Raw genomic sequence first — 24,930 nt, 5'->3', positions numbered from 1 at the left:
TTATTCGTATTGTCAACGCAGTAATTATGTAAACTTTTGTAAATATTGTAAATAAGACAGTGAACCGTGTATTTATTTCTCCTCTCTTATCTTTAAAGTGATCAAATAAAAAGATTGATGTAATTAAAATTGTGATGATTTTGTATTTTTTTGTAATAGTTTGAAACAGGTTTAAACGAGCCTATAAAAGTGATACAAATGTTATCAGTATAACGATGCGTACAAAAGCTATATCATTTCCATAAGTGTTTAAACGCGCGCGAGTACCAATCAGTTTTTGAACGCGCGCGTACAAATACTTTATTATTTTCAACAGTGTTTGAACGCGCGCGTACACAATCTGTATTACTGTATTTGCATAAACATTTGAACGCGCGCGTAAACAGCACACTTTTATCAGCATTTGAACGCGCGCGTACACAAACCGTACCATTTCTATCATCATTTGTACACGAGTGTCAAAATGGTGTGTCCACTGACAAAATGTGCGATACTGTATATATATCAGAAAGGAAAATGTATTTCTTTCATGAATTGTGTTTCGTTTCCTTGGTCCAGGTGGTCAAAGCAGTATGTGATCACCTGTGCAAGCTAGCATTTTTATTTTGATCTCCATGCTATACCTGTACATAGTTTCACTTCGATTTATACTGATATTGTACACTTTCATGGTCGGCGTATGGTGGACGGTATTACGGAATTAGAGCATAGTTACGGTATGTATGATATAGGTTACATTACAAATATAATATTTAAAGCAATGTGTTTATTGCATGCATACAATTAGTTACGAACGCCCAATGGGGTCATAATTCTTAGAAATCTCGTTGTATGTTTGTTTAGAGTATCTTCGTGTTCTAAAGAATGTTCTCCTTAAGCTTGAAGATTAGCAGGAGGTTAGCAGCGCAACACAAATACATGAAATTAATAAAGTAATTTTGTTCTTACTTAAACTAAAATGAGATGTGTTTGTATACTGCTTGTTGATCGTACAGACAAAAGTTGTTTAATTATTCTTCCTTAAATCGTGAATATACCAATCCAGTGTGTTCAGACGTGTGTAGGCCTAAACTACCCAACTAAAATCTGTTTTGCAACTCCGTTCACAGTTATTATTTCTCAAGTGTGTGCCAATAAAAACAAACACGCCTCCCCACCCTGGGGTTTTATTCTGGGACCCAACACTTCACTAGTCCCAGGGGAGTTGAGTAAGTAATTATAAACCTGTAAAAATGTATCAGAAACAGGTGACGAATGCAATGTCATTCCAAGTTGTGTTCGTTTGGCTTATTCATAACAGGGAAAACGTATTTTGCTTCAGCAACCACAAGAAAACGCTTGCCAAATAAAAAAAGGCAGAGCGCAAATAACACTATAAATATAGATTTCACCTAGGCCTATACCAGAAAATAATTAGGGTCTTATGTACAGTATATCACAAAAGTTTATAAGCATCAAACGTCCATCTCTTCTAAGTTTCGTCATATCGAATAAAATAGGCTTATTTTTTTTTTTTATGGATGTACACATTTTTAAACGCTTTTGTTCCGTCTCCATACGGAGTCTTGTTTGATGCATTTTTATTCACATGTGAAGCAACAAAATTATTATTTTTTAAGTGCGATGATATTTGTGTCCATCCAATTCATGTATGAACTGATTACAAAAATATATTACGATGATTAAATCACACACAAATATTTAAAATGTATTAGTCATAAATCTAGATGATGAGATTATTTCAAGAACATGATTCTTTTTTAAATTCAACGTTAGACATATTGGGTTTGTCTAGAGCAAGAACCACTATCGAGTTAATTACATGTTAAAACACCATATAGACCGCATAAGACTAATTTAGACAGACATAAGACTAATAAAGTAGTAACCAACCGGAAACTTCTAATACAATAAAATACGGCCATATTGTGACTTTAATTTTATGGGAAATCACTTAAAAATAAAAGTACCCTACCCTATAATACTTTGTATCATATCTATGTTTGTACTGTATATTAAATCCTTCCAAGGGGTTGTCTCATATGTTTAGTCGCGACTCTACAGCTCACTATGTTGGTCGGATGGTCGGTCGGTTGGTCGGTCGGTAAACACTAACTCAAATTTGAGTACGCGACTGCAGCCATGTATATGGCCTTGTTCTTATATGATTTTGCTTTTAAATACAAACAATATATTACAGTTTTTAATGTTATTTCATAACCATTCATTTAATTTACATGTTTTCTAGAATAAAATGTTATATAATATTCCAAGGTTAAAACGCGGTAATAATGTCGTAAAAGAAATCGAGCTAACATAAAATTGTACTTTCTCGAAGTAGTTTTATTACCGAATTGGTCCATAAGTTTCTTTTTCGTACAATTCTTAAAAAACATTAAAACAATAAATCCGATGATCTCAAATCTGTTGTTGATGCATTTGAAATTTGTATTGATATTAATATTCAGAAGAAAAGAACGTTGACAACAAAATATTTCCACTTCCGGCGACTGATTTGGTCATGGCCAGGTATTATACGCCTTACTCAACGGGTCAAACAGAACGTGTTCAAAAGGAATAATACTACTAAACTGATCAAAGAAAGGAAGATGTAATTTTCATGATTATTATGTCAAACCATTGAAAGTTAATTCAATTTTTATTTAAAAGGTAATTTAGTATCGGCATAGGTCTATGTGATACATACAAAATACTTACGAATAATTTGTCTGAGAGGTGGCATCGTAAATAACATCATACAACAATACTTTTTCCTATTAATGTTAATCACTCATAATTCAATGGTTCATAAACGTTCTGTGTTATGATTGGTAGACTGAAATTTGTGTTAGAAAGAGATATTTTTATTACTACCTATGCTATCCACACAAACCATCCAGGTCAGGTCTATTGTTATATTTTCAAGGGTTGCTTATTAATATTAGGCAAGAAATCGTAATTTGAAAAGCCAAAGCCATTTTTCAAAGACAAGCTTGCTATTTATGAAGTAGCAATTTTAATTCAATCTATTTATTTATTGAGGTTTTTTAGTAATTATAAAAAGAAAAAAAACCTGCAAAAAAGAAAATATGCATAACAATGTTTAGAAAGATAAATCTATACAACTGGACTTGTTTAATACAATGATAGTTAGAGATCTATTAAATAGGGTATACCATCAAATATACAATAAAATAATACTAACAATAGACTTAACAATTGTATGTTTATTTGTCTATAGCTAGTAACATTGTTAGTAACGTTTGTCTGACAATTGTTTAATGAAGATGTACAACTTTCAATACGAGCGACCATGGGGGTATCTTCGCGTTGCCTCAGTCCTCCCACTGAGAGAAACGCTAAATAACCATAAGCATTTGGATGTCTGTAACAAATTTGTGACACATTATTCGTTGCTTTTGATTCTATATTAAATGGTTTAAGGAATTTGACGGCGGATTAGCCTAAACATGAACTTGTAGTGGAAGACACCATCCAGCGGCGGGTGGCAGGTTAGCTTAGATGAAGGGTCAAGGCTGCCTAGCATCCCGACAGAGTTGTCATCGAATGCTTGTCAGTTAATGTTGCATCTTTGGTATTTTAGGGATTCGTAATGATTAATCAATAAAAATTGAAATAACACAACGATAAGAATAACACGATGGCTAATGACGTCACAGTTCAGCGTTATTTAAAACTTCCTTGCTCTCAGCATTGAACTATCCAAGTCCTTTTACTGTACATTTAATTTTCCATTTAGCTATCTTATTTTTTTAGATAAAAAGAACATATTTAAACCTAATAGATAAATAAACATTTTGTTTTGTTTTGGTCTTATATAGGCTGAAATGTAGTATCTAACACTTTTCTAATAACTGACATACGTCAATTATTGACGGTTAAATATTAATTAATAATTTAAAAATAATATATTCTTTCTATTGCCTTTTCTGTGCAGAATAAGCCTGTAGGCCTCCAGCAAGGTTTGGTCATATTATTATTATGTGTATTATTCTTCCCAAACATTATTTAATGAATGTATGATTGGATATGAAGTGTGGTATTCCACTTGCCTTGTTGAAAATTTAATTTGTTTAAGCTATCGATACTTTAAGACTAGGGCTATGCCATAAAGGAACGGAAATTCATTAATCTCTAAACGAGTTGGTTTTGATAATAACCGCGTACCTAGACAAGAGTCTGACGTAAGAGTTATTTTGCCTACCACAGTAAAATCAAGTGATGGTTTCTGTCGTTAGGGGGCGACATACATTATAGTAATTCACGTTTTCTTGCCATATTTTTTTTTTATTTAAAAGAGTAGGCCCACAACAATATCGGTTTCCGTTTAAAAAAAAACCAGAACATTTTAACCGCAATAATAATAAATAATACAAAATAATAATAGTCATTTTTCGTAAAACGCAAATGCGCGAGTGTGAAAAGGTAATCCCAACCGATATTCGAACTGGAATTCCTCTGTTATTTCTATAATATTTCTATAATACAGATATTGATATCGTTATAATATTAAATAATAATTAATTATATTATTTAATTGATAATAATTGTTACTTTTGATGGTGGTATGTTATTTAGTATGATTTTTTGAGTAAAATGCCGATTGTACGCAGGAAACGAAAGAAAATTTTAAAACGTCACATTTCACTAAAATGTGATAAAAACAATAAATAACAATAAAATATGAACCATTTTTACAAATGCTGAATATTTATTGATTAGGAAGTTATGACTTAAACTTAGGAGTTGATTTACGACGTATACGAAATATTATTGGAATATGTGTGGTATGCAAAGCTAATTTGACGGATTTGGCTTTTCATATTGTGAGTTACTACTACTATTACTACTTGAAAACGGAAGAGGATGAACTTAATGTATAATATTTATTTAATGTAGAAAATGCAAAATATTCATATTTATCGCAGACATTTTTATTATGGGAAGTTCGATAGTCATCGTGATAAATTATAAAGTATTCATTATTTTAATATTTCTAAAGTAAATTTCTGTCTGTTTATTGAAAATGTTTAGGCCAATCAAGCATGATGGACAAAGATATAGTTTTGTATTATTGTTCACGGCATAAAGGCCTTAAATAATAGACAAAATGTAACATTCGGTTACTGTAGGCCTACTTGATGTACATCAACCTATTTGGCGGATCATGGAGGAGGGTATTTATGGGAAACCGGTTCTGGACGAGTAGATCGAATGAACTTACGTTATTTAATGCAAAATATAATTATAATATTCTATATTATATAATATAATACTATTCTATAGTTATTTTATTATTGTTCGCGGCATAAAGGCCTGAAATGATAGACAAATGTAACATTCAGTTAGGCCTAGGCCTATTTGTTGTACATCAACCTAGTTGACGGCTCAAGGGGGAGGGTTTTCCAGGGAAACAGGTCCTGGAGGGGTTCATGATCGAATGAGTTTAGGCCTACGTTATTTAAAACGAAATTCTAATAAATGCTAATATTATTCTATAGAATTAATAGTGAAGTTCTTGAAAATCATGAAACTTCGTTCATTCATCGTTAACAGATTACGTATAGGCAGTTTGAAAAGTGCAATGCTATCGACATTTTTTACCTTTTGAAAAATATTTATCGTTCACATGTAATTATCCATAAAATGCATATCCGGAGATTCTGGCAGATTTACGATCGTATATTTTCATAGTAGATTCTAGTCGTAATTATCACATTTTAGGATATTAATTTTGATTCTTTTTTTTTGTTCGCATAGACGCATGACCTCCAAACGGTTCTACTGATCGATTTTCTAAGTATTTGCATTAAAGTGACATATACGTGTATTTTACAAAGCATATAAAGAGGAATGTGGAAGAGTGGTTGATGAAATATTAAAAGTTTGTTTAAGCTGACTGATTTGAATGAAGAAAGGTATAATTATATTAATAAAATTTGCTAGGCATGTCCAATATTGTATTGATCACCGTAATCAAAAGCATCACCACCAATGTGATACATTATCAATCAATCAACCAATCGTTCGATTTGTATAGCACCATTCCAACAGTCATTGCTCCGATCTCGCTGCCAAAATTATCAGAAAATGTGAGTTTTGAGTAGTGACTTAAAGGTGCTCAATAATGATGTTTGTTTAATATTCAAAGGTAGGTGGTTCCAGAGCCTAGGTCCAGCAATACTGAAAGTCCAATCTCCAACTATGTTTGCTCCTCGGAATGTTCAGTAGCACCTGATGACTAGATCTTAGTTCTCGCTTTCTCTACTTGATTACTGTCATTGATACAAAAACCACCGTAAAAGAACTATTGGAAAAACTTTAAAATAGGCATAAGCCTACTATTGACATAACATAGGCCTACTACTAACTTTCAAACTGTATATTAGGAGGCTCATTGTCTGGCAAAAAGTACCTATTCACGACGTACTTCATATTCTTATGTTTATAAACAGGAATTAAATCTTAAGTGTAGGATTATAAATATAAAAGGGGATTTACACTAACAACATGGATTAAAAGAGAGATTAGGTAAAGTGGTGGATCAGATCTAGAACTGTGTGAAATCTAAACTAAATCATCTTGAAATTTACTTTTTATGTTCTCCAAAAATGTGAGAAAAAAACATTGTTTTGGATATAAAGAAGAATTTAATAACTAGAAGATTTCCATCATGACGCATATCGAGATATTGGCGCGGTAATGGATTGTAGCAGACTGTAAATCGAACTATAACATAGCGGGGTCGTTCGGGTCATTTAGTGGCAAATACGTCTGAGCTCTAAACAATTCGCCTAATTGAGACCATTTTAGTTAAGCACTTCTATGATAATCTTTATTTATGTTTGACCTTCCACTATAGCCTATATTTGATTTTGCGTTCTATATTTTTATTATTCTTTTTTGATAGAATTCTTTTAGCGAAATATATGTGTGCCACAGATTCCCTAACCTCTTTAGTTAGAAATAATAATTATATAACTGCCATCAGTTCTATGTACAGGTATATATATCTTTTAGCTGAAATAGGCCTAATCAAATAGTTCTATAGTAATAAATCAAATTAATTTCTGTTAAACTATTTTAATTTATTTTCGGATATCAAGATATTGCATTAGATTAAAACGTTACATTGAATAGTTTCAAACCGTATCTTTGTGTATACATTCGGATACAGTGACTATGAAAAGCTAAAGCTTCTAGACCATCGTCAACAATACCGTTGATTCTTTAAAATAATAAATGACAGGATTTTACGTTTTTATTTGAATATCCATCGTTATATGTTCAAACATAACGGGGGAAAAATAATAAAAAGATAATAAGCCTAAAATGGTAAAACAATAAAATATAATCAGACAATGGAGAATTCATGATAAAAATTACGAATTAAAATTTATACCCGATCTAAAAATCTGGGCGTCATAATAAGGTTTAGCAACACGAAACTGGTTCTTTCCCTATAGAAAATTCGTGCTTTTTAAAGGACCCTCTCGACTATACAAATAACATATTGATAGTTAATGCTTAACTAGTATTCAAGATTAATATATGGATTTTTTGTTGTTTAAACATGTTTGAGAAATTAGTATAACGAGTATTCTCCTGTATGCATCATTGTATTAGCAGGAAACAACCTTTTAACAACAGCACCATGGGAGTGATCAGTGACTGGTATCGACGCTTGGCCACTTCGCTAAACGCATCTCCTTAGAGATCTGTTCTATTACGATCCAAAACTAACCGTAAATTTTTTTTCTGCCTTTGCATGTGCTTTCAATGAAAGTTATGTATTTAAATCCGTAAAATGGCAAATATGAACAAATCACCCCCAACGGAGACAGATATAATAGTCACGTGGTACTACAAGAAGGAACTTCAGGAACAAAATCAATATCTTGCATGTAACGCATACGATGTATTATTTCCACCAGAAATATAAATCATCAATGAAATGAATTGCTAACGCTGAATAATATCATATTCCTATGTTTCAACGTAACTTTTTTTTTGTCTTCTGCTCTTCCCCCCATAATCTTCAAGGAAGGAAGCCAGGTCAAATAAAAGCTTTTAAAATCCACATCACGTGATAATTTTGATGTGATATTAAACAAACTTAATCCTCTCTTTTTAAAAGTTAATAATATGAGGAAATTATGTGTTACGTAACCTAAAGTTGTTTCCACTTTCCTGAATGAAAACATAGCATACTCTGGTGATATTACTAATAATTAGATAAAAACAACTAAACACATCACATTATTATTATTAAAAATACAAAGCTTGGTTCTCACTAGAGACGCAACACAAGGGCGTAACGCAATGTAAGTGTGATTTGACCAATCACACGCGATGAAATATTCAAACTGTCATTGGTCAACTCGCTTGCGTCTACGTTCTTGCGTTGTGTCTCTAGTGGGAACCAACCAAGGGAACACATTCCTGTGAGGAGAATGAGAGATAATACCTAACACTACGGCCAATCCCTATTCAGAAACATCCCCCTATATAGGCCTATTTGTCGGTTCTCATAGGTAATAGGCCTATATTGATATTCCATTAAAACATTATCTAGTCAATGTTTTTTATTCAGTCTTTAATTTTGATTAATAGCCCAGATTGTATTGGCAATTAATCCATTGATAATGAGCTAATTAGCTTGATTTAACAATGAATTTACACACCATCATAACGATATGACTTTTTATGACAATCATTGAGCCTAAACGCTTGCGTATTTGGGAATAAATAATTTAGTGGTGGTATTCTTTCTACAATAGTCCATTTCTAGTTGTTCAATATGGGTTGTTTATTTTCTTTTTTCGTTTTAATCTAAATTACGTTTTCGTTTTAATATAAAACCTGTACTGAGAGAAACGTGTTGGTTCATATTAAATGTAGGGCCTACACACTGCATCACCAAACATTGTCATCTAGACATCCATATCTAAAATGCTGTATTGATTGACTAGGATTTGAGTGGCAACATCTTTTCTTTTTCTTGTCATTTAATTACTATTTTAATATTTAAATACTTAGCAAGTTATTGATATTTAATATACTTTTACATTTTTTGAAATTATATTAACGTATTATATATTGTTGTGTTTAGTCTTTTCCTAATGCTGGTGTAAAAGGTGACCTATCACGTCCAATATTAAACAGCGGAAATGAACCAGCTGGCATATCAAAATCTAAAAAAAAAATCAAAACTCAAAAAAGGTCAATTTGTCGATAATCCTGCAGATTTTCGGATGTATATGTACACATTCTCTGTAACTTCCATATACAAAAACAAAATGTTATATTACTATATTATATCATACTGTTCGTGAAAACAGTTAATACTGAAATGTGATAATACTGCAATGTAAATACAATTTTTTTTAGATAGGCTATAATTGCTCGGTAGATAACTTTAAAAAACCAAAGTTGAATTGGACATTTTCCGGTCGCGCGCATTAACACGGTTACGCGCGGCGCACGTCCGAAATGGCGCTGCTACTTCAATTTTGGTCCGCAGTATTATTTTAACACTATACAAAATTGTAGCTTGCCATTTAGAAATGCGTGATAATTTCATGTGATATATCTTAAACGTTTAGCTTTAGCATGCCCATTATCATAATACCTTAAGATGGTTGATTTACGCATCTTTGAAAGGTGTAATTGGTAATGACGTCATCACATCCCGACTACCATTCTAGTTACCTCGTCATCGGCTTACATTGGTCTTATTTTATTAAAACAAGATGTATCTATTAAAAACCTTACATAAAGGATTATTTTACAAGTATTCTTTTTGATATTTATCCAAGTATTTTTAACAATTTGTAAACCAATACAATTGTGTAGATCCTTCCTTGTGGACCAACATATAATACTAATAAGAAACCAAGATACCAATAATAATAATATTATAGCTAGTCTTATTATTAAATTATTATTTAAAAATATTTATCTGATAAAACCGTAATTTAAAGGGGGAAAAAGTCGTTAAATTAAACTGTTTATTTCGTCATTTTTTTAAATAAAAGGCGAAATAATTATTTTATTAATTTTGGGCCAAAAAATTGCAATACATCTTTAAATATAAATTTATGAAAATTGTTTTTTGATAACCGCCGATATGAATATTACTTATTTTCGATATTTGCAAGTATTGAAATATAAATCATGCATTTATAGTTTGCGTTAACAATTAACATAAGAATTATTATTAAGTGTCTAATACAATTTAATCTTGTAAAAAAATTCAATAAGAAAAGTCATCATAAAGTTACTTTTTTTAAACAGACTGTACAATTTTAAACAATAGGTTTATACGGTAACTTAATGTAAAAACATTAATATTGACCTTAAAACTGCTGTAGAATGCATATTGAAGTGAAAAATGTTTATTAAAAATGACAGTTTTGTGTCAAGGAGAAAAAAAGAAGATGATCATAATAATGGTCACGAATTATTGTATTTATACTATTGATCTAAATAATATGTTACTTTAACCCTTTATCCCAATTCCACTTCCTCTTAAGTCTGACCTTCCACTCGTCGTGCCCTCTTTATTCACCCTAGCTCACAATTACCTTACTCTTAGTTTCAGTAAACCTTTTAGTGCTTTTTAGAAGTTAGTTTTCATATTAATAGAAATATATACATTCGTTCCGCTCGACCACGTAAACATTGTTATTTTCAGAAACTTATTCATTTTTCTTCTAAAACCTAATTTAATTTAAAACATATTAATCTAAAATAATTGACTGTGTTCCCAAAATAGAGATGCTGCCTGTTCTATTAAATTCTCGGTACTGAATCTTAATGTTTCCGGTATTAGGCAAATTGATAGAGAATATCATGTGTTTCACATGTAAACCCTGTCACACCCAACCCATGTATTATAGAACTTAGCCAAACCTGTAACCGGTGGTAAGCGTCCATAATACATGCCAACACTGTGATACGTACCGTACGAAATCGATTTAAAAATGTAAATTCTATTCTGGATTTTGTTTGTTAAAAGAGGAACTAAACGAGATGTTTTACTTTAACCCTGCTTTAATTAATTATTCAAATTTCTGGTTTATGACATGCTCGTATAACTTTGAATATCTTCAGCTTATTTTCCTTCTCAATCGCTTCGATAACGGTGTATCGCAACTGTTCAAAATGGTTGGAATGTTGTTTAGAAGATTATGTTATATTTCTTCAGGCATCTTATTAAATAATGACTTATTAACTCATTATTAATTTAATAATAAAAACAATTCCTCTAGGGTTTATATGACAACAGCATAGTCTGTGGATCTTCAGATGCGCCCACGCGCGCATATTAAATTTTTGGCTTCATCATTTAAATTTTTACATTTTTGATAAACATTTTAGATACACACTTACGTGTTTCCTTTTTATAGCGAAAAATACATTTCAGTCTAAACCTCATCCTTGATATAATTGTGCATTTATCAGATATAACTGTCAGTTAACCATTAGTTTATACTTAAGCATTGTGCTTAAGGCATCCATAACCCAGAACACTTCGAAAACACACCAGGGACCAATGCATTTACCCATCTTGCTGTGGACTCCCATAGGATCACACACTCGTGATTAACCCGTGTGTCCTATTGGGTCACTATCAGACTCATTCACACTAGCCTACATTTTTAAAAAACGTCGTAAATGTTGAAGCCTATACGTCCTATTTTATTTTCTGCAGTAGGCGGATGAGTGTTTCCTAAATAAAGATACGAATTTAGTCGGTAACGAAAGATCACAAAGTTTACACGCGGAAAAAAATCGTAGGCCTACCATTTCATTCGCAAGCACATTTACGGCAGTGTTTCAAATACCTACAATGTTTTACCCTAAATTAAACACTCTCTAAGATAATGATGTTTTGTTGTATGTTATTAGGAATTGTAATGTTGTCATAACATAAGCTAGACCTCTAATTTTTCTTTCCGAGATTAAAATGTCTAAGAAGTTAATTTTAAACATTTAGGATATCTTTACAAGGGTTACTTAGGAGAAAAATTGTACATAAAGACAAGAAAACTAACCACCGTATCGAATATTGTATACGTGTTTCAAAAAGCAGTAATTGATTGATTTTAAAGCATTTTTCCAATAAATCTTAATTCTGGCAGAAGAAAATCTTGATTGTAAGAAAGGTCTTTCTTTATTCAGTTCTATTTAAAGTAAAAAACTAAAAACAAAACGAAATTAATACAATTACTAATTTATATTATGAAGAAATTTATGCAACAAATACTTATTAATAAGAGTTATTTAATTTATATATAGACAACATTATCATTTTATTCTGACGTCTTTACGTTTTACAAAAGATTATGGAAATGTTTTATTACATCTTAAAACTGGACTATTTCTGAACTAACCAGTGAGTTGTCAATCATCTGAAAATCGCTACTAATTTACCAGTTTCTCCATTAGCTCAAATGGAATTGATCTTGCAAAATATGTGAATGTCTACGAAAATGGACAAAATGAACTCATTTAGATAAAATGCGTTAGGTATATGGTGGCGCTGTGACGCTTTACGGGTTTCTAATAGCATTTAAGAACTGAATGTCAATAACTGCAAAATGTTAGCGAATGCAAAAGTATCGTTTAGGATTCAGTAATAATGATACCACTTAGCACTGCTTTAAATTTCGCAGAAATGCAATCTAAATTGTTTGGAAAAAAGTTTTGACATCTGATATAACCTATTTTTGTTCAAATATATCTTTAAAGCTTGAGCTGTTTTTTCTTATTTTTGTTGGGCACACATTTTTATGGTCGGTCTTTACCTGTTCGGAAACGTTTTAATCGAGTCATATTTCAAACGTACGTACCAATATATTAAAGAAAATGTAAATCGCTTCATCCAAGATTCAAAGTGAGATTATATCTTTGTTAGTTCACAACCAAAACACACTTTCGTCTTTTCAAAATAAGTTAAGCCATATGCTGGTAATGATCATCATAGGCCTAGCCCTAATGTAGTAGCGCACAGAAACTGCGATTATCGTCATCACCGATTTAAAGCGCGCGTCAATTGAATGTTTCGCACGCTTATAAAAATCAATACAATTATTACTATCAGGATTAGAATGCGCGCGTTAATTTAGTGTTACTTCGACGCATGCGTATACATCCATACAATTAGTATCATAGTTTGATCGCGCGCGTCAATTGAGTGTTTCTTCGATACACGCGTACACAAACATTGCCTATCACCATCACTGTTTAAGCGCGCGTGCCAGCTATAAACTTTGTGTAATATTCTTTCATAATTAAGATCTTTTTATTCATTTTAAATCGATAATACTGTAGATAATTTCAACTATGCCTGTCTTAAGCAGGTGAATAATTATGCACATATCAGTACAAAATGTTTTTATTTTTTATTTATTTTATTTCAACAATATTTTATGAGGGTGGTCCATCCAGCATCAGCTGATCATTAGGGACCCTCAAACAATACAAACAGTAAAAACAAAATAAACTATAAAAACACAAAACTAACAAAGATATAAAAAATAATATGTATACAAGTAATCTCTAAAACTTCATTTTTACTTCTATTGTTATTACTTTTGTTTATTATTTTAGATTATTTATTATTGGCATGTATGAATGTTTTTTCGTATACGTGAGAAAAATAATTTACGTAAAGTTTTTTGTGGGTAGAATTCATTTATTTGAATAGTGTTTACGAAATGTCATTGTTTAAGGATTGATACATCACTGCGACTCATGATCTCTACTCTTCCCTAGCAATAAACATTGACTTTTCCTCTGCGATTAATTAATGGTGTGTGATAGTGCTTTAAGACCATTAACTTAATAAATGAAGGCGTATTACTAATAGACATATTAGATGGTGTTACACATGTTCATTTGTAACTACTCCTTTCATCTAAGAATCGCTGTCTAAGAATGGGTCTATTATACACAATTATAAAAACTTATTTAAACCAATTGCATTTAAATGTTAGGAATTGAATAATACATTTGTTTGATCATTAAAAGCTGTGCTAGTAGGTTCATTATCTAATCGGAACTGTCCCAAACTATAGTTGATATTCTTTGTATACTGAAGAATTAATAAACATTATTTTAAACAAAATGTCATAGAGAGATAATTTTCATTGATACTTTTTGTTCCAACAACAATTATACCAACCAAAGAAATTGCTTAATTTTACAAGTAAGGAATCATATGTCAGAATCCTAAAATTAATGAATAAAGTCAAGCAAAATGAACGAATAAAGTGAACGAAAGCTACCTGTTTCGTATAGCAGTCAAGCACCCTTACCTCGCCACAGAGGTTAGTTATTTTAGTCAGTTATGTACTTGTTTGTGTGTGTTTGTCTGTTAGCAGGATAACATCAAAACTACAAGATGAATCTTTAACAAATTTCGACCACAGATAATTATTATAGTCGCGGAAGACACCATTACATTTTGGAGGAAATCCGGACCAGGATCCTAATTTTGGACCACTTTTTATTATTATTATTTGACTAATTTTAAACTCACTACTAGGCCGTACGTCAAAACACAATACGGTCTTTACCAAATTCAAACATAGCTACAAAATGACTCCGGACCAGGATCCCAATTCTTTTAGCCCGCAGGATAGTGGCCAAATTGTTACTTTTTGTAATCACTAACTAAAAACTACATCATTTTTATACAACAATGTACATAATATATTACAGAGACTCCCTGTTTGGCCTACACTTTAGTTTAGTATTTCAAACAATAGAACTTTTTGAAAACGGGGCTTGGAGGTCAACCTATAGCAGAGTTATGTAATCTATGACTCTAGGCTAATATTTTCTTGATATCAGGCTAATATTTTCCTAATAAAATATCAGTATATTGCAATAAAAACTATTATTATTTAATAACATCACCATTTTAAATTTGTTTTGCCCGCGATAATAACATTTCATCAATTTTACAATCACTGCATGCAACACTTGAGATTGTTGCTTAATGTTGTTATCGAAATTAGAAAGGAAACGCTCCATAGTTTGAATATAATAAATAAATTAGCAACGATTAACATTGTAATTTTCCTGTCAGCTAGTGCGTTTGTTAAAATTCATCATTCATATTCTATTAATGTTTTATTATTTGATGTATGTTTTTTAACAATGATTTTCATCTTTATTACGGGTAGTGTGTGATATCTTTTTTTTGCCTGTTTTATATGTTTTTAAATGTATATCGTATATTGATAACTAAATATGTAGTTAAGTTCTTCTGGGGCCCCAGACATATCATGTTATGGTTACTTTATTGATTTTGGGGTCCCAAAACATTTTTGATGTCGAATAAATAAATCAAAATGAAATGAAATGAGTGACTATATGCTCATATAACAGGTTATCACTGGAAATATTAATATCATATTTTGGGGATGAAACCTTTTAAATGATTTATATATAATCAATAATTTAAATAAGAATGTTGAATACATAAAATAAAATAAATAAATTCTTAAAAAAATACCAATTTGCAGAAAAACTTCTGAATTACATGGCGTTTGCAGAAAATTATTTTCAACAACACATTTTAAAAATAGTTTACTTTTACTTTTAAACGATTCATATAATATATAATAATCAATAATTTGAATAAAACGTTTAATACATTTTAAATTCTTTGTTATATTTAAAAAAACCTGCTGAATAACATAGCGTTTACAGAAAAATGTTGTCAACAACATATTTTAAAAATATTAAACAGAAATAATATTAAGAAAGTTAAAATTTTATAATTTTTGAAATGACAATCACGATGAAAGACATAATACAAAAATTTCATTGCATTCAAGGAAAAAAAGTAAAAAAATACAAGTATATAATCAAAATAATCGCTATTAAACGTACATGTTTGTAAGGCCTATTTTCTTCAGTATCATGTTTTAGACTGACGCTCTTTATTTCGTTGACATGCAAAAATGCAAAAGAAGAGTAAGAAAAGGCTGCGATATAAAACAATGTAGTAATTACGAAACATAGTTTAGTTTGAACTTGAACTGTATTAGCAATATGATCGGTCAATTTATTTGTAACCACACTCTTGATGTTGGGGAAGTGGAGGAACAATTTGCTTATTGATATTAATGACCTCCTTTCATATGATTTTGTATTACAAATAAATCTAACATAACTAAAAGTCATATATTTTACTTTATCAATCCAGATACACTCTGATTTCTCTTGTTTATTGCTAATGTTTAAAGCTCTGTCTACACTATCAAACTTTATGTAACAAAAATGCCCATATATGTACATGATGATGTCATATCACTACCATATTTGGGAATATCACCACCATATTTGGGCATATCAATTTTTTTTCACACTAGTTTGATAGTGTAGACAGAGCTTAAGCCCAGCAAATAAGTGTTTATTCTGTGTTATAAAAATTTACACCATTTTAAAAGTACCGGTTGGAGAAAATTTATTCCGGTAATTTCTTGCTGGCAAAACCAGATTTGGGAGAGGATTGCAATGGTTACCTAAAGTATATCAATGTATTTATACAACCATTTGTACAAGTTATTGGTGGTCAGCATTGCCAACATTTATATAAGGTATTATTATCTCCAAGGCAGTGAATTTCCTGTATTCAAATTTCAGTTGTTTAGTCACACTGATCACACTTGTAACATCTTTCAATATTTTCACCCCAGAAATATTTTTTTTTTCCAAATCAAACAAAATTAGAACGATTCAACCAGGCCAAAATAAAATGTGCTATCCATTTCCACGCGCACTATGTAATACTGTATTTTTGTTATTATGTTAAATTTGTAAACAAAATGTTAATGATAGACAGGCCAGTACTATATTTTTGGAATGACAATATCTATAAAATCTCGAAAAGAAGCCCTTACTATCTTAAAAAGAAGATTTCGAGATGGGCTTCTTTTCGAGATTACTATTGCAGACCAAAGAGGGCTTCTTTTCGAGATGGGCTTCTTTTCGAAAAGAAGCCCAGGGGTTTTTAAAACCCGAGTTTTTATAGTATAGTATAGTAGTTATCTACAAACCATATGAACTATAATGTTATATGACCGTATATAAATAGTGTTGAATTGTAATATGAGTAATGTTTCGTATGCATTACAGTTTTTCGTACTGTATACATACATTAAAACGAGCTATATAGTATAACAATAGACAGAAATCTTGAATACATTTGGAGATTGTGTTAAACATTACTCCCCTAACACCGTTTTTAAATTAAGGTCGTGTAGCAACAGATCGTCCCAAAGCTTTTCCAAAAAATGTCCATGATTCCAAGGTACGTTAATCATACCAAGTGACGAATTCACAATTTTTGATGACGTCATCACTCAGTTTCTCTAACTTCTGAACGTTCATTGGTCATTGAAACTTTTTTGACGATAGAGGGCAGCGTTCAATAATCAAATACAAATTCAATTTATAAATCACGTACGTCGTGCATTGAATGTAAGTCATGTAAAGTTAAATTATAAATTATAATTAAATGTGTTATAAGGAAAAAAAAACCTCCACCATTATCATAATACGAGTGGTAATAAAATGATGAATTGTATTGCAATTTAACCACTAAAGGAACTTCATTATTTGACTATGATCAGTAATTGTATTGATAGGGTCTATGTTTTGAGGTCATGTTAAGTTTATTGGAATAAAACTCGTGAGAATTCTCTCATCCGATCGCCACATCATCTTACCCTCATGCATGAATCACATACGGTTGCAATAGCACGCTTGTCCACCGATGACAACATCCAGATTGTCTGCCCCAGAGGCTATTAACCTTACACGCGCGGTTTTCTAAATTCAGACGATGCGCAAACTAAAAAAATATATAACTAGACAAATAAGTTAGGCGTAGCTAAATGTCAGTATGATCTGGTTCGTGTTTAAAAGCATGAATAACTCGTTTTCTGTGCTGTATCAAACAATAATTGAAACAATTAAACATTGTGGTGAATCCGTCAGTTGAGAATTATGGACAAATATTATTCGAACATGTTTTAACTGTGAACCGCCTAGTTAATTGGGAACTTGACATTGGGTGTCACACACAAACCTATATCTTGTTGGGGCTCGGTTGTAGGACATGGTATCATTAGATAAACCAATTTTATTAGAAGTAAACAATCCAGAAATAAGCAATGCGCGTTTGTAATCTCTGTTATAATTATGATTCTTTAAAAAACATAAATAGAATTTAATAATGAGTTTAGATAGGCGGGATACTTGTTACCCTTTTCGTTTAAAGATATATTGTCCCACTGAAAAAATAATTTAAATTTTTGTTGAGGAATATGCCATTTTAATGTCACATAATAGCTTTGACCAAACAGTAGACCGAAAAAAAAAATTTACTTGAAAAAACTGTAATTTAAAAAAAATAAAATATCAAAATTGGCTGCCAGCCAATGAGTTTTTAGTTGAGTTTATTTTGTCATTTTATAACTGATGAAAACATTATTTTTTCGTGTTTCTTTTCCTACTAAAGTGATTAACTTTAACTTAACAAAGTCTGATTTTCTTAATCTTAATAATTGTTAAAGCTTTTGGGGACAATACATCTTTAAGTAAGTTGTAATATACATTCCTAAATGAACTGTATTTATAGACTTTAGGCAAACTCCCAACATTGGTATGTTCGCCTTTCTTCAGTGTACTTGGATGTTCTTATTCCTATTTTCCCCTATAATGCTGAATTGCTTGTAAGAACTACTCAGGTACCGTAATATTTTAGAATATTAAAAAAAATAATATAAAAAAGGGATAACTCCATGGTTACCAATACTTGAGAGAGACACGGTTATCGATCATAATCTTAAATAACTTCATTAGGCCGAAGATATCGTGTCATTCTTAATTGTGTTTCGATGTCAAAACATTATTTTTGCGTAATATTATTATATTAATAATTATTCGTAATAATAATAATAGGCCCATAGCAATAATTAAACAGGTAGTTAAATTGTATTTTACAGATTTAATTTATTTGTCATTCCCTATTGTTTTTCCTACTATTATAAACACATTTTAGGTATCTAATCGCATTATAAATACCATTAGTCATGACTAATCGCAGATTAGATATTATACTATTATTATATAATATTACAGTAATATTAATTATTATGCTTGGGATTATTAAAATTCCAGATGTGTAAATTTGATACCTGAAATGTTATTCGCACACAACCAATTCCCCAACCCTTGATTTGGTCGCATCTTGTTTAAAAAAAGCATTAGGCCTATTTATGATAATACATGTCATTTGCTCCGGTCCATCACATTGTTTTATAGAAAGATCAAAGTTAGAGGAGCGTTAGTTTTGTCCCAAGCGATTTGCGTGCGTGGTATGAATCGAACTCTCAATTGTAACATCGAGGAAAAGAACCAATTTCGGGACGAGGACAGTTTAATTCAATCACAAGACATGTCATAACACATGATTAAACATTGCACGTTTTTGTATAAGCAGATTCATGAAAAAACTTCCTTAAATTATACTTTTAGCTGTCTTGCTATTGGCGATTTTGAGTGTGTATATATAGGGGAACGAAGCGGGCTCGTTTCATAAAGGGAGCTTAACCGGGTTTATTGTTTTTGACAGGGGAACTTATAAGCAGGATCCGTATTACGGTGTACAGCTTGGATTGGTTTGTATTGACGGAGGTATGGGAGTACTTAACCGGGCTTATGTCATTGTCAAAGAGGTTCTAACCTGGGCCTTTATAACCGTGAATGTTTCCTATGATCAGTATTCAGATATTCTCATTTATTTGACAGCTTTATGATGTTTCGAGACAACAAGCTATTTTAGCATAATCTAATTCAGTGGTGACATCGTGTTATTTGTAAATTGCAATACCAGTTGGGTACCGGGGTAGCCGTGTTTTCCATTTCGGAACTCGAGATTTAGTCACACCGCAACAGGTTTACTTGTTGATCACTAATTTAGCTCCAATAAATAAGGGGTTTTCCGCTTCCCCAAGAGAGTAAGCAGGCGTCTTTTTTCTACACAGGATGGGCGACCTGCGTACGAACCCCCGGTAGCCCCATATCCGGCCATGAACCAGTCCGGCGAGTTCATGACAATGCGTTTTTTCTCGATTCTGTTTGCCATCCTTCAAAAACCATGACGCACTTCAACGATGAAGACTACGTATTGCCTTAGCCTACTTCTGGTTTCCGCTGTCAATACTGACCTTGAACTTAGGGGGCGCTATTGATGTTTACACACTACCTTTCAGAATAAAGATGAGACTGTATGTGTTATGGTTCATGAATCACAAACCACAACAGGAAAAAAATTACGAACAAATCATTAATCATCTGATACAGGTCGAACAAATGAATATTCGTCGTACATTATAACAAACCTCTGTAACCATTCACCTTGCACCCCGGACTTTCATCCGTCAACGTGATGATGTCACGTTAATCAACACGGTAAGCATGCGCAATAATTCAAGTTTCATAAACACATTTTATCGATGATTGAGTTGCTTTTGTATTGTTAGTGACAATGATTTCGCAGCATCGAGAAAACGATTTAACATGGCGTATATCTACTCTAGGCCTACTGTATTATTTTTAATTTTTGTTTTCTGAATAGTCCTATGATTTATTTTGAGTGTGGAGTTATGTTACTAAATCTTGGAGGTTAAGGCCGCGATATTAGCTGCCGCGAAGAGTACAAAGCAGGTGCAGAACCAAGCCGCACCCTCTGCAACATTAAACAGATAACGGAAATTTATTAAATTATCTGGAAAATCCCAAGGGTAGATGGTACCTCCATGGGTTTTTATGCGCAAAACTTAAAGCTGCTCTGTCACGAACTGTCGCTACATTTGTTGGTTTGCTCATATTTAAATAAATTATAATTATACACCTGTTGATAAAGCCCACACTCTACACAAATAGTCTGCAATACATCGCACCCGTGCTTCACGCGTATTAGCGCGATCGGTGATAGTTAGCCACGCAGTGTGCACGAAATAGGAGAATAAACAATGGTCTACTAACTTATCATGTATTGCCATAGCCTCTTTAAGAAGTCAATAAACTTTTATCAAAACCATTATTATCAGTAATGTTGTATGTGTGTGGGACATATATTTCTCATCCCTCATCTCATGGGAGGAAAATGTATTATTAATATTATAGAGGAAAACAAGATTAGGGATATGATGGGCTATAGACGATGTTTGCATCATTTTAATTTTATTTAAAAACATGTACTATATAGGCCATGACGAAAATGCAATAATATTTGCGGTGGACATTGTCAGAGACCGAACTTAGGCTACAATTTAGACTTTTGCGTGAATATAGACAGTGTTGGTTTTTGCGCATGCGTAGTCTATTCATGTTTTCATTTACTTTTTGCAATGCGAAAACATGAACAACCAATCAGAACGCATGAATGTTCAATTCGCACAAATTCGCGTCTTTTTATGAAAAAATTTTTAAATTGTTAATAAATATATTTTGATTAATTTTCTATAATAATTAATTATTATTTCTATTAATTAACAATGAGGGAGATCGCTCCATTGTTATTTTAAGGTCAATGAATTTAAGAGTCTGTAGGCATATCCACTTCATCCGATTTTCGGACATTTCTTCAATCAAGGCAACCACGTTGTTACCAGGGTTGACACTTCAATGATTCAAAGTTTTAAAAGGGCGTTACAGTGTTTCAGTTAATTACATCAGTATAATCACCCATTTCACGGCTCATTACAAACTAGCCTAAAGTCCCTGACTCGAACCTAGAACGTTTAAAATTAGGAACATTTTCATCGACTGTTTTTTCTCAGTTGTGGAAATGTCTACGTCCACTGCACTGTGTCGTTGAGGCCTGTATTAGTGATTGTTTTATTGCTTGTGACATTACAAGTATACGAATTAACACACCAAAGATTAGGTCAGATTAATGACTTAATGAGAACTTTTAGCCACGCCTTCTATGTTAGAAGGTGTCACATTCACGATGAGTACGGAATTATATAATGAGAATGTCTCATTTGAGATTAAACGCCCATTCACACGCACACCGATGAGGGTGAAAGATGATGACGTAATTTCTATGTATTTACGTAGATAGATAAACCATTAGACTTACCCTTCAGTGACGTACACCGCACAAATCTATGTACAGGTACAATACATATCATTATCACAGTGTTTGACGCACACACATTCACACCTCAATACGTGTTTCTCGTTATCACTTATGAAAGTGCAAAAGTCCCATTCAACGCGTAAGAATAAGGAAATGTCATCCATTGGAAAACACACTTAAACATCACATTGTTAACACAGCGAGGTTGTTTCTAAAGCTAAAACTATTCCTCCATACTAAAACCATGTAAACAATTTTGTTCTCTCTATTGTATGAATTTGTCATGTAGAAAATAGAAATGTAGTAATAAAAATTGATGACGAGAAACAGATAGTTTAAAATACTCAACACTTCTAAGTTAGATACTCCTATGTAGTTAATAGGGTTAAAGCCTGATCTTTCTGCATTCATTATTAACTTTTTATTGTACATTCATTGCTTTTCTTGTAAAAAGAAAGAAAGAAAGAGAAGCATAAAAATAATGTTTAAATAAAAACAATGTTATGGTTGTGGCAATAACAACAAGCATGAACAATTTTTTTGTTATACCTCAGAGAAAAATACAACGCCAATTCCTTTCAAATTTGTCAAGGAATTACCTAAGAGAGTTTAAAACAACATTTGGATTTTCACAATGCACTTTGATTTTTATTTCTCGTCACATTTTAACTTGTCTTATTTTGTAATCGTTTTGTGCCTAGACGTTTGGTATAATGAAATCATGGATATCGTATCTTTAGGGACCATACATTGTTATCTTCAATGATGTTCCACGTACCCTAGGGAAGACATGGCTTGTATAATATTCTACAACGGTTTATGGAAATCCTCAAAACGAATTACTTTTAGATTTTCTATGCCAGCCGATATGACATTTTTGGTTGATTGACTTCTAGTGGGGCTTGTTTAACCAGTGGTTTACTTCACCACGTTATTCGCTGCCTAAACGTCAATTCCATCATTGGTTTTTTCATCTGCGTGACACACTGGGAAATCTGTTTTAGTATGTTTTTTGGAAAACTGATGGAAAAGTTATAACAAGTTGGCAGGAAATGAGGGCGCTGTTCACCAGGCGTGTTTTCTAACCTCAATAGACTAATAGTTAGGCGTTATACTTTATCACTAGGGACAAAATAGATTCTATATTTGTTGCAATGCCATGTCGAGCGTGATTTCTTTTCCGCCGAGCTGTACTCATGGGAGGTAATATTTCCGCGCATTAAAATGATAAACAATTACAAAGGGCGTTGGTGGCGCCCCATGAATTATCGAAAACAAGTAAACTCATTCAAAACATAGGCATATTAAAGATTAATTACAGTGAAAGGAATTATAGACAGCGCAACTGTCACCCATAAATAATCATTTTTTAATATTTTCTCTTAGCGGAAGTAGCATTAGTTATTCAATTATTTAAATTTTCTGAACATTATCAATAGTTTACGAACTGACTGGGCCTAGGGAGGCCGTAGCAAATGCTTTTCACTGACATTATGTAGCACCTTCAGCGTGTAGAATATTGTTTTTAATAGCTTTATATCGTGTATAATTTGCATGAATTCATAATATACTCTAGTGTCTATATCGGATTGTAATTGGCCTGATTAAATAATGCGTTTCTTTATTACCCATAGAACAAACAAATTGATAAAAATAAGCACACAACAATAAATACAATTCATGTGTAATGATAACTAGTAATAGCAAAATATAAAGTAGTCTTTTGAATTATTTTATTATTATCCCAATTACGGTACACAATTTACTACTAAACTTAGAAATAGAGCAAGTAAACTATGATTGAATAGTAAATATACATAAAACAAACAAACAAGATATAAGGATAACATTTAAAAAGTATAGGCCTACTATAACAGGGTGCTCGTCACTTTGGACAAGTTAGGTTATTACGTACAAACGCAACATGTAGGCCTACGGATATGAACGCAGAACATGACTTATGACATGTTTACTGTTCTGAATTGTGTCTATTTTGTTGTTCTTTTATATCCATATTAATGAATAGAAGACGAACTATAACAAAGGGGTTTACTTACCGTACTAATAAGAATGTCCTCAATACCGAGAGTGAGACACACAGGCCTACTGTACTACTGTACTCGTTTATATGCAAATGTAGCAGAGTAGGCCATTGTATGTGTCCGCATGAATAACCATACCGTTCATTATTTTGTTACGTAATAGGAATTCTGAAATTCGTAGAAGGAGAAGCATTATAATTGGTAGTGAGCCCAGTGAGCCTCTACTTTCACCAGGGAGGAATCAGACGTTACCTTATGGATATAAGGCCTATTGGTCCGAATATATTTGAATAAGCAAGTTCTTATTATTTATTATCTTTGTATTCTACACGACCAAGAAGAGATGAGACTATTGTCCAATACGTACGCAAAAGCACCACCAATCACCTTGGTCGGATCATTATTACTCCATGGTTGGCTATGGTCTACGGTTTTGCAGTAGGCCTAGAAATCACAGAATTACGGTTAGTCGAAATTAATGTTTTCTTTTGTTCAATTGTTATGCTTTCTATGCTAGTAAATTAAAACAATTTACTATTCATAATAAAAACTGGAGATAAGTATATCGTTTATGTTGTGCCCATGAAGTGATAAATATTCATATTTTGTTTTTATGTGCGACTCGAAACATCGAGCGCCCTCTTTAAGCTTTTAGAAAATTGAAAACTTTCCTTTCTAGTTCACATGCAA

The 24,930-nt window shown here is 32.0% G+C and overlaps 1 protein-coding gene across 1 annotated transcript in view; it reads right to left on the bottom strand.

The window, feature by feature from the left end:
* The window catches only part of LOC144840108 (inositol hexakisphosphate and diphosphoinositol-pentakisphosphate kinase 2-like), a 230,941-nt gene that overhangs the window by 104,922 nt on the left and 101,089 nt on the right, over positions 1 to 24,930 (bottom strand). The gene's annotated exons all lie outside the window — the stretch shown is intronic.

Source organism: Antedon bifida, chromosome 1 (genome assembly GCF_963402885.1).
Source record: "Antedon bifida chromosome 1, ecAntBifi1.1, whole genome shotgun sequence".
NCBI lineage: Eukaryota > Metazoa > Echinodermata > Crinoidea > Comatulida > Antedonidae > Antedon > Antedon bifida.
Note: the sequence above shows the minus strand (reverse complement) of the source record. Positions and strands in the feature narration are given on the sequence as shown.